This window comes from Melopsittacus undulatus, chromosome 5, assembly GCF_012275295.1.
Source record: "Melopsittacus undulatus isolate bMelUnd1 chromosome 5, bMelUnd1.mat.Z, whole genome shotgun sequence".
Taxonomy (NCBI): Eukaryota; Metazoa; Chordata; class Aves; order Psittaciformes; family Psittaculidae; genus Melopsittacus; species Melopsittacus undulatus.
The window spans coordinates 29,524,433-29,541,059 of NC_047531.1; the positions used below are offsets into that span (position 1 = coordinate 29,524,433).

The 16,627-nt window shown below is 38.5% G+C and overlaps 1 protein-coding gene across 1 annotated transcript in view; it reads left to right on the forward strand.

The window, feature by feature from the left end:
• The window catches only part of RELN (reelin), a 291,275-nt gene that overhangs the window by 143,983 nt on the left and 130,665 nt on the right, over window positions 1–16,627 (forward strand). The gene's annotated exons all lie outside the window — the stretch shown is intronic.

The following is a 16,627-nucleotide window of genomic DNA, read 5'->3' on the forward strand; positions in this document are numbered from 1 at the left end:
ATTTTTATAAAAGTAATTCTCCAAAAGTACCTCAGCAGAAGTGTGATTAAACTCTGGAAGTCTCAGCTGGAAATAAGAGCTATCAGGTAGCTTGGTAAGCAGCCTGGGTTTTTTAATGTATTGGAAATCAAAATCCTAGAAGGCTCAGAATACATTGTTAAAAGTTGTTTTACCTGTAGTTGCTCATTTGACTATTTGAGGTGACTACCTGTCACCCTGCAACTAACTGCAATATTAATAGTTCTAAGTATCGGTATCTATCCTTACATTTTGAATTGCTTTTTTTTAAAAAAGCCAGAAAAATGTTTCCATTCCTAAACTGAATTATTGCATAAATATTGGGCACCACCAATGAAAACCATCCTGGAGCCTGCCTGCAGTGTCATTCAGCCAGTGAAAGGGGAGCAGCTCACTTGATCTGCTAGGATGTGTAACTCGCCTACAGAAGCCCTCCCACCCTTGACTGTACACGAGGATATGTGACTTTTACAATGCTGCAAGTTTATGGTGATAGAGGAATTTTGCTGTTCAGGAAAAGTCACGAAAATCTTCTAAGGATTATTCTTACAGTGAACCAGAGTGGTTAGCAATGTAAGCTGAATGGGTTGATAGGCAAATGTCTGCTGTCAGAGCTCAGTGGCTGGTATCTGCTGCAGGTGAACTGCAGAACAGTGCAGGCTCCCAGAAATTTCAAAATTAAAATTAAGATTTCACTAACAAACTTAGTTCCTTTCAACTGGAGAAAGTAAACTAAAAAAAGGATAAGAACAGTCTGAGTAGGAAATACCCTGTATGAGAGGATTGTCAGAAACATATGGTAATACCTTAGCCTGTATCAGTAGGAATCAGTAATGGTGGAGCAGGACAGGGTATGGTATGGTGGAGCAGGACAGGGCTGGATGCATGTCTGAGTAAATCAAATTTAATCCTGAAGTTCAAAATATATCACATTTCCCCATGTGCCTGTGTTGAGCTTGAAATACAGGGCAGATTGGTTTTGTAACTGATAAAAACCGGCATGAGCTGGGGGACTGCTGCTGAGCTCAGCAGTACGTGGCTTTAGAATCCTGTTTCCAGCTTATTCCCAAATGTCTGATTTAATCATAACCCTATCTGGGGATTCATCCAAGGGAATTGCCTTTTTTTTTTTCAGAATGTTTAACACTTTCTATCAAACACAGAATAGCTTAAGCTGTAATCTTTTGAGGTGTCTCCATATAGAATTCATCACTTAGCTTTGCCCACATTAAAGAGCATACCCTTTGATTTCTCTCACCACTAACTATCAGATGGAATTTTGTATTTGCAGGAATATAAGCAGATGAGGACTGGGAAATGAAGCAAAAAAAATAGTGCTGATTTCACCATAAATCCCAGATCCTTTTAAACTGCGGTCAGGAAGGGTAGCACTCTAGTGAATTTTTCAGTAGCTGATATTCTGTGTAGTCTTGCCCTTTAAAGGGCAATGGAGTTGAAAAGGTGTACTTATGATGAAGGCTTCATTAGGATGAAAAGGTAATTAGTAAGGCTTATTCAGCACACAGGACATTAATATACAGTATCCTTTCCAAATGAGAGCAACTTGTATGCCACACAGCTTTCACTTGTTGCTGGTGGCATTGTCTTTTGGTCTGGGGCCGGGGTGACGTTTACATTCATGCACTCTGCTCAAATGTGCAGAAAATTTCAGTTACTTCAGATGTCTTAATCATGCATGACTACATTTCCCTGAGACCAAACAGCGACATGTGACAGACAAAGTCTAGCAGTTTTCTTGATGTTCAGTGGGATTGTTAATTGAGGTATTTAAAGCAATGACTTTGGGCTCTCTCAAGCCAGAACATCTAATTCAACATCTTGGGATGCAGGATATTACACAATAGTTTCTAGACTCAGCTGCCGCACAATGTTAGTCTGATTCATTAGCTGAAATATTCTCTATTTCACACTCCAAACCTCAGGCTTTTCCCTTTATCATGTTCATCCCTGGACAAGTCCAGGGATGAACATGGTCTGTCATTTGTGTAGGCTACTGTGATGGAAGGTGACTCATAGTACTAGAAGATTAATGACTGAGCTAAACACAGGAAGAAAGAGATCCATGAAGTCTCATAAGGAGAAGAGGAAAGGCTTTAAGGCAGTAATACTAAGGATTAAGGTGTGAAATTAGTTGTGCTCATGCATTTTTCCTTGGGTGTCCTCTTCAAGCATATACTCTCATGACTGTGTTATGTGTGTGCTGTGCATGCTCTACGCGGGCAGTTCAACATTGGCAGCCTCTTCCCATCCCTTCTTCCTCCACAGTGCCTCTGAGTCAAACACCAAAGGCACCGTGATGAGTACCAGTGCTCAGCCTGGCCTCCAGGGCAGGTACTCCTCAAAGTGGTCTGTGTAGCAGTGGGAAAATTGTCAATGGAAAATATTATGTTCCCTTTAAAATCTTTGTTCTGTAGCTCTCTCTTTATATCTTAGTATTGTCAGATAGTTTCTACTTGTTAAATAATATTCGAAAATGGGAATAACTTGATAAGGAAAGCTCACACTCTCCAGCTTTGTTATGAATGCTCTTGAACACTCCTCTGAGAACAGTATGACTTTGACAATGTCAGGTGCTGGATAAATGCATGTTTGTAAGGCAGGATCCTGCTTTGGATTTGTTTTCCCTTCAACTTTTATGCCATCATCACAAAGATCTGCTGTCATTACTAGAGCAAACTAGCAATTCTGCCCCCATTTTCAAAATAATCTCCCCCCAGCTACTGTTTTATATTAAACCAAAGTTGATTTAGGGGGGAAGGATTTTCTTCTGTCTTCTGAAAGGGAATATGTCTTTGAAGATTTCAGGCATTTGGCATTTCAGCTCCATTTTTTAAAGATCAAGCTATTAGTCTTATAAGCAAAAAATTAGCCAAAGGTTCAAAAGATTTTTTTGCTTCATGTAGAAAAAAATCTTGGGCTTGGACTCTCCATTCCAAAAAAATCATGATAAAGAACTTTTTGCAAAAGTTGTGTTCCTAAATCTAACAGATATTTTGGTCAATTCTTACTCTCAGTCACCCCCAAAACTACCTTTGTATGGCAAATACGTGACTTGCAATATTTTCAGTTTCTTCTAATTATAAATCATATTTCCCTAGTTGATTTTAGCTGACATACAGTCATTTTGTATGTGTACCATTGACTTTGGTTTAATGAAAAAGGTGACAGATAATATGGCAAAATAAGAATTTCCATGAATTCCTAAGAATGAAGCCTCTCAGCAGCTCACTGTTACCCATTCTACGTACTGCTGGCTGATACCCAGAAACAGCACATTTTGACAGAGATGATGTGCTTTCTTATTCATTGGGATCTTGGGGTGGAATTACTGCTTTTATTATCCTACAAAGGACTGCAGTGAGCTTCAGAGAGAGATAATGTAAAAAAGAAATCGTAAAAGTATGTAAAATCTTACTTAGAAATCAAGAAATGTGAGCTGAAGCTTTAAATCTGTCAGTACTTGTGCCCATGCCATACCAAGAAAAATTAACAGGAATCTTTCTTCTGTTTTATGTTTAATACAGTCTTCTGAAATGCCTTTCTGCTACCTAAGTGGTGATCATGCCAGAATTCCTGGCATCCAGAAAAGGATGTACAAAAAGTTTGTGTGAGCTACACATTTGCCCAGGACTTATCACAGTTCTTATACTTCAGATTTAAAGTGGCAAGACTATAGCATACTTGAAAACATTTGAGTATGTACTCACTGTGACAAATGAAACACCTTACAGGTAACTCAACATGATGCAGAAAAACTCTTCTTGCCATAAATAAGCTAATAGAACCTTGTCCCTAAAGTTCTGGTGGGCACCAAGAATAGTACCGAGTTGGCAAGGAAGATGCAGTTCCCTGAGAGTATTATTTGCTGTTTACATGAAAGACTTGACTTGAAGATGCAGGGTGCATGAGCAAAGGTGATCTTCAATGCCTGGACAACCAGCAGACACTGGAAATTCCTTAGGTGTCTTTACTGCATGGATAATATATCTCTGCTATTGCTAGAGAAGACTTGACATGAAGCAAAACATGCACCTAGTACATTAATCTTCATTAGAAACACAGTTTTCAGTATGATACTTTAGTAGTAGGCTTTAATCTGGGAGACTGCTTTGTGATTTTGCCAGATGGACTCAGTTTGTTCCCTCAGAAAAATCCCAGTAGTTATTAGCTAAAAGATGGGTCACTCATGTGTGCATTGGTCTGGAACCAGAAGCATTTGGACTTCACTCGCAGAGTAAAACTGACCCTTTTCTCCTTCTGCTTCTGAGGTAGAGTAGAAGAGTTCAATTGGAAGGGACCTACAATGATCACCTAGTCTGACTGCTTGATCAATTCAGTGCTGACAAAAAGTTAACACATTAACTTCTTTCATACCATACAGTCATAGAATCATAGAATCAGAATAGTTAGGGTTGGAAAGGACCTTAAGATCATCCATCTCCAACCCTCCTGCCATGGTCAGGGACACCTCACACTAAACCATGTCACCCAAGGCTCTGCCCAGCCTGGCCTTGAACACCACCAGGGATGGAGCATTCACAACCTCCCTGGGCAACCTATTCCAGTGCCTCATCACCCTCACAGTAAAGAACTTCCTCCTTATATCCAGTCTAAACTTCCCCTGTTTAAGTCTGAACCCATTACCCCTTGTCCTATCACTACAGTCCCTAATGAATAGTCCCTCCCCAGCATCCCTGTAGGCCCCTTTCAGATACTGGAAGGCTGCTATGAGGTCTCCACGCAGCCTTCTCTTGTCCAGGCTGAACAGCCCCAACTTTCTCAGCCTGTCTTCTCACGGGAGGTGCTCCAGTCCCCTGATCATCCTCGTGGCCCTCCTCTGGACTTGTTCCAACAGTTCCATGTCCTTTTTATGTTGAGGACACCAGAACTGAACACAATACTGCAAGTGAGGTCTCACAAGAGCAGAGTAGAGGGGCAGGATCACCTCCTTTGACCCGCTGGTCACGATTCTTTTCATGCAGCCCAGTATACGGTTGGCTTTCTGGGCTGTGAGCGCATGCTGCCAGCTCATGTTCATTTTCTCACTGATCAACACCCCCAAGTCCTTCTCCTCAGGACTGCTCTGAATCTCTTCTTTGCCCAACCTGTAGCTGTGCCTGGGATTGCTCCAACCCAGGTGTAGGACCTTGCACTTGGCATGGTTAAACTTCATGAGGTTGGCATCAGCCCACCTCACAAGTGTGTCAAGGTCCCTCTGGATGGCATTCCTTCCCTCCAGCGTATCAACAGAACCACACAGCTTGGTGTCATCGGCAAACTTGCTGAGAGTGCACTGAATCCAACTGTCCATATCACCAACAAAGATGTTAAACAAGACCGGTCCCAACACTGATCCCTGAAGGACACCACTTGTTACTGATCTCCAGCCGGACATTGAGCCATTGACCACAACTCTTTGCGTGCAGCCATCCAGCCAGTTCTTCATCCACCGAGTGGTCCACCTATCAAATCGATGTCTCTCCAATTTAGAGACAAGGATGTGATGCAGGACAGTGTCAAATGCTTTGCACAAGTCCAGGTAGATGACATCAGCTGCTCTACCCCCTGTCCATCAGTTCTGTAGCCCCATCATAGAAGGCCACCAAATTGGTCAGGCAGGATTTTCCCCTAGTAAAGCCATGCTGGCTGTCACCAAGCACCTTGTTGTTTTTCATGTGCCCTAGCATGCCTTCCAGGAGAATCTGCTCCCAGTTTTGCCAGGCACAGAGGTGAGACTGACTGGTCTGTAATTCCCCAGGTCATCCATTTTCTCCTTCTTGAAAATGGGGGTTATATTTCCCTTTTTCCAGTCATCAGGAACTTCACCTGACTGCCATGATTTTTCAAATATGATGGCCAGTGGCTTTGCAACTTCATTCGCCAGCTCCTTCAGGACCCGCAAATGGAAGTCACTTCTCTACTATCTGTTCCTATTGCCCCTTGTATTGTTCCAACTAATTTTGGCTAAACATCCATCAGATGACTAAGTTTATTGCTGATTAGAGTATCTGACAAGGATAAAACCGGCAAGGTTCCATATGAATGAAACATATTTATTACAATCACTAGCAATACCTACCTGCAGCTCATCAATCTTCCTTAATATCTTTCTAATGGAACCTTATATCAAGGAGAAATGTATCTATTGTTTTTAATATAGTTAAAATATTACTGAAGAAAGTTTATTATCATTATTCGGCTATTCACGACTTCTTGATAAGGACAAAACCCCACTAACAGGGTGCAGAGAAACTACTCAGGTGATCTTTCAGTGTTACCCCTTTTGTCCCTGTTCTCTATCCTCCCTAAAAGGGAACAAAATGCTAAACTTTCTGATTTTACATGCATAAGCATTTCATTGACAATCGGATAGTATAATCACTAAAAGCAGTAACAAAACAATCTTGATCAATGCACTTTTCATACTTTATTTTCTGGTTGAGAAATCACCCCCTTCTTTTCTGGTTGAGAAACCACCCCTTTCTTCTCTTTAAATTTCTTGAGCTTTTTAAATCCATTGGACAGTCAGCTGTACTTATCTGAAGAGTAATTGTATTACCTGTGCTAATTTTGTATTTCTACTTGTCATGGAAATTTTTTAAGAGCTGAGGGGCATGTGCAATGCAATTACCAGGAATGTCCATGTGGCTTAGTTTATTTGCAGTCTGTATTTAATGCTGGCTGATTTCACAGTCCTTAGCAAGTGCAATGGAGAAAACTATTTAAAATATGTTATTGATTGCTTTTGATTAAGGTATTTGTAAGGGGCATTGATTTGGATGCAGATCTGTGTCATAATGGTTCCAAAATGTTTTTCATGTCATGTTGTACCTTACCCTAAGATACTAAGTTAGTGGATCATTAACCAGCAGCCTCTCTTACTCTTCCTGAACTACTGAGGTTGCTAGGAGCTACATGATAGCTGTTTTACTCAGCAACTCCATGGCTAAGGGTCTCAGTGATATTTGCTGAAGACAAAGCACAGATGGTGTACATCTCCTTTATTAAAAAAAAATAAATAAAGAAAAAAACCCACAAAAATGCAATATCTTTTCAGGCTAAGGTTTTTTTCTTCATTTTTCGTAGTGACAATTTGCCTTGGTTACCAGTGTGGATCTTGCAGAATTAAATTATAAAATGTAATTGATTGTGTTAGATGGTGGAAATACATCTTTTTTGCCCTGATGCTTGGTCAAACTAGAGGTTATTATTATTTATTGTTATTATTTTTTATAATAATCAGAATTGGCAGTCCTTACCTGCCAAGCTTCTGTGCTTCAGAAAACACATTTAGTTCCCCATTAACCTCAGCCAATAGAAGGCCACAGTGAACAAAAATGATCGTACAAAAATTACCTGATTACATAAATAGTGCAATTAATTCACTGACCTCCATGTATTTCTGTGGATGAAATAGCAGTCTCTTCAGACTATGCCCTAGAGCATCATCTGGAGGGCTCTGCAGAGCATCTGTGCAGGATGGTAATTCCTTCTTCCCGCCAGAAACATCCCAAATCCTCTTTGACTCAGCTGCATGAACAATGATGACTGCATTTGGCCCCATGTTACAGTCTGAAGACACTTATCATTTATATTTTTATCATGTTTTAATTCAGTTCTGATGGCAGCTGTTATCTTGACAGTACTGCTTTTATGTCATCTATTTATCCTCTGCTTGGATTCAGACCACTCAATAGAAATTCACATATCCAAACATGTTTTGTTAAATAGGCCTTAGCTTTGGCTGAGGGGAACCACTACTGATCATTTTCTCTTAATTTCCAATTCTGTTTAGTCAGTTTTACAATTAGCAGACGCTATCAGATGACTGACAAATGCTGTAAGAGCCAGTTTATGAGGTAGCACTGGGCTTGCCCTCAGCAGAACTGGACAGAGATGAACAATTTCCTTCAGAAATGCTGTGAAAATTCACTCTCATGTCTCTTGAGAAATGCCAAATTGAAAAATAAGTCCCTTCTGAATTCAGCATGGAAGAGTATTTTATCTTTTTAACCCTTCACTAGCTTGTTAGCCGAACACTGAAAAAAAACATGGAAGAAACCATGGTCTCAAATGTTTTGAGCATGTTGATCCACCTCCTTTGCTTTAGTCACCTGCATGGATGGTTTCTTTCAGTCACCCAAATTTCTCCTGCTCCAGTGCCTCCCAGAAAGTACCAGGTTTGCTGTGCAGTCATGGCACATCTATACAGCCGTGTTGATAGGGGTACCTGCAGCGAAGAGGCTGGCCGCTTCCAGCAGCCACAGTACAGATAGACTATTTCACATGAAGCAAATGTGGAGCACTTCTGGGGTAGCATGAGCTTCTAAAGGGTTTAACTGCCAAGAGACTGGCTATTAAAATTGTGTTGGAACCCTGTCTGAACTGAATTTAAATAATGCTTAAAACCAGTTTTTACAGTGAGCAATTCAAAGCACTAATGTCCATAAGAAATGAAGATTATTAAATCTATCTTGATTATTGCTGTATTCAGATACAGTCCCTTCTAAACAACAAGAACAGAGCACTGAATATCTGAACCCTCAAGATGTTTTGTCTTAATGTTTCCTATACATATGGAAAAAGTTTGAGAATTTTTTAGAAATCATTGCTGAAATTGGTGTCATTCCCCATTCTGCATTTCTTCTGCTGGCTTCATTTCCCATTTCCCCCCTGCTAAAACAACATTAAGATTTTTGATTCACCATTCAAATTGCTATTTCTTATTGCCTGACATGAAACCTACTAGTTCCACATTCCTGATGGAGAAGTCCTTTGTGTAGATGCATAGGTTATAAATTACATCTAATATGAAAGAATAAGATAGGTAAATAACATTGTCTAACACACTTCACATAGCATGTGGAAATATTAGGTGGTGTTTATTGATTTTGCTGAGTTTTACAAGAAGGGCTGCCTAGATAATACCTAGATTGAAAGCTGGGTTTAAAGTTAATGCTGTATTTGAAAGACATTTTAATGGCCTTGAGGTGAAATGATTTGTGTTGCTTTGGCTAGCCCAAGGTTACAATGAAATATTGTCTTTATTACTTCTGTACCAGGGCTTCTCTGCCACTGTTGGGATTTACTACACGGAGAGAAGCAGAAGAGATAAAGAGAAGCTCAGGATTCAGGGCAGGTGGCCGAGCCATAGCCTCGCAGTCGAACATGGGCCATTATGGAATTGATTGCTGCAAATAATAAATGCTGGATTACAGGCTGACTTTCATCTTAATCCTGCTCATATCATTGTATGAGGATAACACTTTTGTATGATTAAAACTGTCCATTTTTGAATTAACTCAAACAACAAAGCATCTGTAGCTCTGGGGGGAATAGAGAAGCCCCCAGCTCAGTAAAATGGTCCTGGGTGATTTTCCAGTGTGCAAGAGAGGGGGTTTCTGTGAAAGCAAAAGCAGATAAAAATAGAAAAACCAGACTGAAAATTAAAGAAAAGCTTTTGTCAATCTAATTGTTATCTGTGCACATAAAGATGTAAAGGCAGGCAATCAGTTTTACAGGGTTTCATAAAAAAGAGGCAACCTATCTCAGGACTTGGCTTGAGAAAAAATATTTCTCAGATTCTCTTGGTACTGTGGAATTTTGCTAAACCAGGCAAGGAAAGGACTTTCAAATCTTGATATTCAAGATACCTCCTTTTACACAGCAGTTCTTGGGACCAAAGTGTGTTTTCTACTGCCTCTCTAGAAGGGACTGATTGTAGGAATCTAAATAAAACATCATTTACTTTCCTGCAATATTTTAATCGCTTATCAGCACCTTATGGTGCTCATTGTCTTGATTATTGACTTTTGAAGCTGACCCACATTGCTAAATGGATGGAGTTAAACAAATAGATACATATTAGTGCACTACTGAACTACTTTAAGATTGTATAATTTAAATTTTGCCTATCTTCACTGAAAGGTCCCCTCTCACTAGGAGGATCTCCACATAATCTTACGTTAAGCATTTAATGGCAGTAATGTTGAAGCATAAAATACAGGAATGTCAATAGAAAATGTTTATCAAGCACAGGGCTTACTACTTGATCAGACAGACAAGAACCACTGTGAGAGCATTTCTGGGGTGTCAGTGATATTACTGTTTCAGGAGCTGTAATTCCTGGTTATCTATTACATCCAGGTCTTTTTCTGATGTTAGTGCACTTAAGAACGTGGTTAAATTTAAAAGCATCATACAATTATTTATTTGGCAACAGACACATTACCCAAGCAGATACCTGCTGGCTGTATCTCAGAAAAAGATGCTATAAATAGCTGAGCATCTTTATATCAGAATAAATTGGAAACTGGCATAAGTGAAACACAGCTTTCTTCCTGACTTAGTTTTTCTCTCCTTAATGTTCTCAACACAAAAAGCAATATGAGTTGTGATCTGATCTTGTTCATTAGAAGAGAACAGATTTGTGTGAGCACAGGAAGCCCATCATATCTCTGAATATAAATAGACTAAGAGGAAGTTGAGCCAGATAAGTATTTCCTCAGACATTATCTCTCACCTAAAGGAAATCACCTGCATTAATTCATAAGAAGTACATTTGCTGTTACTGGGAATCCTGGAGGAAGGTGAGTAGGAAGGCACCATGGGAGGTCACCTGCCCCAGTGCTCCTCCCATGCTCCAACCAGGACCAACTGGGTGAGGACAGCTCACTCAGGGCCCCATCTGGTTGGGGTTTGACCTCTGATTAATTTTTAGAACTTAATTTCTGAAGCCTTTATGATTAATTTTTATCAAACGTATTTACTAATTATTCTTCTCCTCTGTTACAGCTTTACAGTAGAGGCTTTTAGCTTGCCAACCCCTTATTTTTATGTAGGTGTAACCACCCAGCATTTCCAAGTGGAATAACAGCCTAAAGTTGCTAGCTGAAATGAAGTTAGCTGCTCTCTGAAACCTGTGGAAAATAAATAGTTGAGGCTTTGAATTTCAAAAGCCATGATTCTTATTACTGCTAGAGTAAGTCTGATTTTTACCAAAGGCAAACACTGTTGACATTTTAATTTTCTAGTATCAAGTATTTATTTCAGATTGTTTATCAGAACACATACGGGGATGTAGATAGTCAACTCTTCTCACAACGGAGGAAAAAAGCATCCAGCAATACAGATATTTAATTCTTCCATGTAAAGGTAGACTACATTTATAAAATAGAATACAGTTCTTAAAGTTTTTAATTTTAATTTTTTTAAACTTAAAATTTATTTGTTCTCTGAACTTGTTCTAAAACTCTTTTAAAAAGTAGTCTAAAGATCTAAAATATATCATAATTACAAATCACACTTGGAACTAAATTCAAACTTGTGGCTTCAAAGAAAAATTACAAAGCTCTTGCAATTGTCTCTTGAGGAAGTTTTCGGAGGCAGAATGGGATGAACAGTGAGTTGCACATTCTTTTACCAGTGCTTCTGGTACATCCATCACAAAAGATTCAGTCTTTTGATATGGTTAAAATCATCTGGTTCTTGATCAGAAGCCAATATAAACATACACCTAAAATAATTTAGGATCCACGAGCATTCGTTGTATCAAACTGTATGGTTCATTAATTAGGAAAATACTATTTGCAAGCCAGCAAATTTGACCATTAGTAATTTATACTGTCCAGTTTGGCTTAATTCAAGCGATACCAGCAAATCATAATTCATAGCAAACATTAATCATTATTCATCACATTAACAAAATGAATAAAAGCAATCTTCTAGCATTAGCTAAAGGGGATTCTTTTCAACTTCCTTTTGATCTTCCGGCCACAGTTAAGACATGATTCAAACCTTTCCACAAATTTCTTGTGTGAATTTTTTTATACAGTCCCACATGAGACTCATTCTCCTCAAAGCCAGCATTACGTATCTGCTTATCCATGGAAGCACTTGCAGGAACTATCAAGAGGTTGTCAAGAGGCAGAGAACGTCATAGTCTATAAAGAGCAAACTATTACTTCCCTTGCAGATGGCACCCAGTTTTATCTCAGCAAAACACCAGCTTCTAATCAATGTTGTTAAGAACTCTTAGAGACCAACAGCCCTATGACTTGGGTTTCTGTAAATCTGACACAGTTGGAGGCAAAGTGAGAATTATTTTTTCCTGCCATTGTCAGCCTGGATACTAATAACTGAATACCTTGATGAAAATACCCGATATGAAGTGTCTTCATGACATCTCTCCTAAAAAATTATGCTCTTAGTACATGAACCTACATGATATTTTAAAAAATAAGGTATGTAAAATGTTGACTAGTACTTTGGATGGTGTTGAAGGAAACCAAAATCAGCTTAACAAGACCTATAGAGAAAAGAGGCAAAGAAGTCATAACCATCTCAGGTGGACATGTTGCAGGTGGTCAGTGCTAGTCATGTCCCGGATATGGGTTACCAATCCTCTGAAACAAGCAGCAAATCATAGAATCATAGAATAGTTAGGGTTGGAAAGGACCTTAAGATCATCCAGTTCCAACCCCCCTGCCATGGGCAGGGACACCTCACACTAAACCATATCACCCAAGGCTTCATCCAACCTGGTCTTGAACACTGCCAGGGATGGAGCATTCACTACCTCCCTGGGCAACCCATTCCAGCACCTCACCACTCTAACAGTAAAGAATTTCTTCCTTATATGCAATGAAGAAGCATACTTTTGTTTACCTTTCTCATTGTTTCCTGTTTATGTTAGGTAGAATTAAAGCAGCAGTCAGAAGCTGTTTAGCATTCCCGTGCTTTGCCAATCAAAACCCGCCTCTATTAGCATCATTGAATCCAACTTTAAGCAAATTCTATTTTATTGAAAATTGGCTTGGGGCAAAATCCAAGCACATGAATCACAAGTCAAATAAATTAGTGTTTCAGAATATCCAGTATATGAAAATAGCTGGGGTTTACAACAGAAGCTGCTCATTGTTTTTGATAACAGGCAAAATTGCTGTCTGAGCTTCAAATGTATCATTTAAAATTAAATCCAATAAGATTGTCTCTACCTTGGCTTTTTTCCAAGTTTTAGAAGTCTGTGAACTTCAGTTAGAAGCCTATAAGAAGGAGAAAAATAACTCTAAAAGAGAAAAATGCTTTTTTCCTGAAACCCAAGGAGAAGCTTGCCTATACATATGTAAAGAAAAAAATTTGGCTATTCTTGGTTAGGGGTTGGTTTGGTTTTCCCTTCTCCTCAAATAGATAATGACACATGGAAACCTTTAATATTGAAAGTATAATCTTAACTCAATCAAATCTAACTAGCACCTCACTGAGGCATCAGGTTTGCTGTGACATACTTGGCTTAAGAAAGAAATGACATTTTTCTCTAATGCAGCAACTTACTACTGTAGACTTCTTTATGGTAATCATTGTGCATGTTTTATTTCCTCTTTTCATGGCTAATTCAAAACCTGGGTATTCCTGATATAAAAGAAGCTGGTTCTAATCTCATTCAAAAGGTTTTATGTGCAAGTTTTTCCTTGGAGGATGGGAGGGTGTGAAGATTTACAGCATGACATCCTGCCCCTGCTGCTCTGCTCCGAGCTGGCAAACTGTTTATTACTGTCTCTGGAAGCAGTGTGAAGGACACCTCCCTTCCCCAGCTGGATTTGCCCTCTGTTCCTGCTAGGTTACTACTTAAATTTTGATTATTTATTTGTTCACAAAGTCAGAGCATAGCTTTGCTGGTAAAGGTAGAGGGAAACATCCAAACTGCAGACTTCTAATTTAAATAATCCTAGTTTAGGATTGATGAAATGACAGCAATATGGAGTAATAGGAATAGTATTAAGTAATATTAATATAGACAATTATATTGAAAGCCAGTGGCTTGCAAGACTATCTTGGTAAACCCTGTCCTGGGGTGCACTTGTATGGTCACTTTCCTCCCTTTTCTTAGGAAGAAACTCCTAACGTAGGGTAGGATAAATACTGGTTTTGTAACAGGTGTAAGCACCAAATCTAGGAGCTTGTTGTCTATTTAAAATATATGGTTCAAATGCCGAAGAATAATGCCTGAACCTTGCTGATAATTTTTCCAAATGTATTGATCTTAATTTTTTTTTTACATTGTAGAATTAGATACTTACATGGAAAATAATCTTGCTATTTTGAGTCAAGAGCATATATAAAGAGAGTTTAAACACTGATAAAACCACATTTTAAACCACATTTGTCATCACAGCCAGTAAAAGCTACTTGGGTTGACCTGGAGGACTTTCCCAAACTAATTTTAGTCTTAATAAAACCTGCCCTGCTAATTAAAATAATAATAATAATAAAACCCAGCACTTGTCTCCCATCTTTTCATTGTCACTATTGCTCTCTTTTCAATAACACAAGTAAAATACTTCTTTGCAAAGCCCTTTTTCAGTGGCCCCATTTCTTTTAAGCAAAGACTATGATCTTCATTACATAGTTTGAGGTTGTTCAAGTTTGACAGGATTTTTCACATTGACTGGATCGACAGGGATCATTCGTTTTCTATTGTCCTTGCAGTATGGGCAGCAAATATGGCCTTCTCCCCCTTTTTAGCAGCATGTTTGGACTTGGCTTTGTTGAAGAGCACTATATCAAAAGTTGATTGTGGCACTAACTGAAATGGCGCATTTGTGAAGTCTGTACTGCTGGTTAGTTTTACTGTTTATTCCTTTAATTTCTGTTGAACAGCAAACTCAGTATGTTGCTATTTTGCCTTATAGCCTCTGGCCAGCAATAACAGTTAAACTGGCTGAAGTTTCCTGATTTCTTTAACCGAATTCCCCTGAAATAAAATGAATGAGTGTGATTAAGGGTTGGAACTCCTAAATGCCACAGAAGTAGGAACCGACAGCAGATGTCACTTGGTAAAGTAGACCATCTCAGCAGATGGGCAAATATGAAACGCAAAGGCTTTTCCTGGCATCATTTGGTTTTAATATGATAGAAATAAAATGCCCTGTCAGTAAAATATAACCAGACAGTTGCTTTGTACTCATTTTGGGTACATGGCTGGTAATTCAAAGTCCTGCTGCCTTTGCAATATTAATTATTCTGTGCCTCGTTACAGCAAGAATATGTGTCAGACCAGCTGAATGTACCACACACAGCTGTAATGGCTCTGAAATATCTGTTCCTCTATTTACAATTTAACATTAGTAAAAGATACAACAGAGCAACTTTATGGGTCATTTCCAGGATGCTAGTTGATGTATCAGGAAAAAATATAGGAATGGGATTTCATCCCATGTTTTGGGGTATTATTTCTGCTGCAGAGGTATGTGACATGTATCTCAGAGTAGAAAAGCAGCTCTGTAGATCTGAGAGCTGTGAACATGAACTGCCTCAGGGGAGCTGGGGCTGCAAGCAATGTGCTTAATGGCATATGTTCCCATTAAAATGTGTAAGCTGTTCTCTTGTACAAGTGGTTAACACCTTTTTAATCAGGCTATTTATTTAATTACAAAATCAAGTACCCTGAGTTAGAAAATGATAGTATTTTATCATCATCTGTTTCCACATCTGGGTAGATGTATACATTTATATATACATAAAAATATGCATACACACTACTTTTAGTGTGACAGGACATATCTGAAACGCACATAAACATAACATACTACTTGTAGCACACCTAATACTTACTCCTACTGTGAAAAACTATGGTGCTCACTCAGTAGTATCCTGATGCCACCAGAGGTGCTGTTTAATTGAGAGCTGCTTCTCTTAAATATGAAAGGTAGCTGATGTCTGTTGCTTTGAATCTCATATTTCAACATGCTTACGAAGTAGAAATTTGACTGTAGGAACACAGGTTAGGATTTGTCTGTTTCACTGGGTGTTGAATTTTTTGAGATGGATAAATTACCTGGTGCCTGAGTAAAAAATAGTATTTTTAGTGCATTTAATTACCACTCAGGTTGTTTATCATGTTTTCTAGGTTGAATTTTTCAGTGCTGTTTTTTGTTATTTTGACTGTCACCTATATTAATTGTTAAGTTCATCTTTTGTGACAACACCCAGAAGGCACACTTTTATATATCAAAAGTAAATATATTACCCTGCCTTGTAGGGGTGCCATAAGGCTTAATTAGTTCAGTTTTGTAAAGTGTTCTGAAATTCCCAGATCAGCATCAAATGTTTATTATTAATTATAGGCTCCAGCGCGTATACTGGATGATATCTTAATTTAATTCTCTTCAGGCATTTTTAAAAAGAAATAATTTTATGACGTCTTTATTCTTCTAAATTTCTAAAGCACATTTGCTCTTGGCTCAAGGAATTCTGTATATGTTTTCCTATCATTTGCTATATTTTTAGTTCCAGATCTTTTTTTGCTATATAGTAATAGGAAAAACAGTCTTTTAACTGTTTTCTGTATGTGTGGATTATTCTCTAATAAGAAGATTTTGTTTAAATATTATATGGTGTTTTTATTTGCCGTGGTGGTGTTAAGTAATTTACTTGGCTTCCCCTGGGAAATTTGCAGAGATTACATGGCACTGCTGTGATTTATCATTTCTACTTTATTTCTGACTCATAAAGCATGCATTATTTTGTGTTTACCTTCAGCAACAGATTTGAGGAAATTTCATCATCAATCAAAGTTCTTTAAAAGCAG